The 2,226-nt window shown below is 34.9% G+C and overlaps 1 long non-coding RNA gene across 1 annotated transcript; it reads left to right on the forward strand.

The window, feature by feature from the left end:
• The first annotated feature begins 240 nt into the window (after positions 1–240).
• Positions 241–2,024, forward strand: LOC130917868 (uncharacterized). The gene is made up of 3 exons (XR_009063531.1): positions 241–345; positions 665–823; positions 1,563–2,024. It is a non-coding gene; the product is annotated as an uncharacterized LOC130917868 (long non-coding RNA).
• Positions 2,025–2,226: the final 202 nt, after the last annotated feature.

A 2,226-nucleotide genomic window follows, 5' to 3' on the forward strand; every position in this document is an offset into this window, starting at 1 on the left:
CAATAAGGACCAAGTCACATCTCCAGGTCCTCTTCTGAGAACCTGGGCAAAAAAATATGTGCACCCCAGAGTGTATATATATATATATATATATATATATATATATATATATATATATATATATATATATATATATATATATATATATATATATACTGGACTGTCTCAGAAAATTAGAATACACAATATTCTAATTTCCTGACTGTCTCAGGAAAAGCTAAAAAGAATAAAATATCATCAAATATATGATACTAAAACGTTTGTTTTTACCGTGAAATGTGTATTTTTTGATTATTCACAAGCACTGTTCATCTTGGTGACAAACTGCTTGCTGAAAGGGACCTGGTGAGTTCGAAATTTTACTTTGTTATATTTGGTGAATATTGAGTTCATATTGTTTTGGTCAGTGTATGCTAAAAGTGGTTAAATCATAATATAAATGTCACACGATTGCTGTAAACCGAGAATTGGTGGTTAATTGAACGTATGACGTCGCAAAATGTCTCCTTTTTGTGTAGCATAGCCACCTGCTCTGTCGGTTTATAACGTGCGTCACTGCACTTTTGTCGACTTCACTCGACGATAATTTTATTTTTAATCGTACTTAGAGCTCTTTAGTGTGCGAATTAGTTTATTTATTTATGTATTTTTGTGAATTCGATAGGCTATTAAAGCTTGATTCAGGAGTGACTGAGGAATTGTTGGAGAGAGAAATTCCAACTGGGATACAAGATGGAGATCTAATCCAAAGACGAACCATTGAACTGTGCCTCACGTTGGAGCGAGACGCACACGAGACTTCCGTTTGACATCCTTCAATCTGGTAGGATCCACCATGTTCTTTTTGCCCAGTGGAGGATCCCCCCCCAGGATCACAAGAAAGCAGCCAAAACAGACTGTAAAAACGGACATTGATACAGCGAAAAGACAGACTCCTTTCTACTGGAGCCGTTCAGCTTTTTGCTGAATTGTTTTGAGTTAACGCTTCTTGTCATTTTTATTTTTCATGCATATGTCTTTAATACTTTAAGTGTTACTGACCTAAGAATTTTGTTGATCAACAAAAGCAAAACAATTTGATGGAAAAAATTGAATATTGAAACTAAAATATAAATCAAACGTCTATAAAATTGAGGAAATTGAAGAAATCAATTGATTAAAAAGAAATTATAAATCTGAAAAACAAAAACAACCGGGTTGATAGATCCTACAAATAATCAAAAATAACTGATTATAAGAAAGGGAAAAAAGTTGATAAATAGATCCTAAAATAATCAAAAATAACTGATTAAAAGGTAGGAAGAGAACTTAACGGAAAAATTTGACTTATTCAATAAGAGAACAAATTTCCTTTTTTGAAATTTGTAATTTTCAATTCTTTGTTAACTGTATGTCCATTGTATGCATGCTGTATGTGTTGTTTTGCATATAAAAAAAATGGGCCCGCAGTTCAAAACCATAACTTGTCCGAGTCATTTATTTGGTTTATGCATATACTGCTTCAGTAGTCGAACCTAGAACTAGCCCATAGCCTAATCAATTTGACTGTAATCACGTCATAGGTGTTACAATGTGAACAATGGATCAACTTGTGCTGACGTCCAAGAGACCAGTTTAACGCCAGTACAATGGATCAACTTGTGCTGACGTCCAAGAGACCAGTTTAACGCCAGTAAGGTGAAGCCATTCAGTTTCATCTGCAGTAAACATTCTGTTGGGGGCCGTGGTCCTACAGAGGACGCAGAGGTAAGCCATTTTCATATTTCGACTTATTTTTTAGCGTGGCATATTGCCGTGCTGCTTCTGTCTGACAATGAATGACCGTAAAAAAATTAAAATTGTATCTGACTGCCACTGTTGTTACCTTTTCTGTTGTAAAAAAAACAATTTAAGTAAGGGAGAAGTGTAAATGAATAATGGAATTAAGGTTTGTTTTTAATGAAAAATTAAAAGTGTTTGTTGGCTGTCAATGAGTAGCATTTGCGATCACTTCAAAAAATAGCAATGTAAATTACCCCCAAGAACGGTCAGAGACGTAAGACAACCAGAGGATATAATACACTGTATAAGAAAGACAGGGCATTTGGTGGTAAAAGATAGATTGTTGAAACAAGACAGTGTCATTGTCTGTGGCGTACGGCAATGCACACAAGAAAAGGTGTCGACCCTTTCGTTCGGCTCTTTTTCAGCTCTCGACACTCAAGCCATCTCTTTAACTGAACATTT

Source organism: Corythoichthys intestinalis, chromosome 6, assembly GCF_030265065.1.
Source record: "Corythoichthys intestinalis isolate RoL2023-P3 chromosome 6, ASM3026506v1, whole genome shotgun sequence".
Lineage (NCBI taxonomy): Eukaryota > Metazoa > Chordata > Actinopteri > Syngnathiformes > Syngnathidae > Corythoichthys > Corythoichthys intestinalis.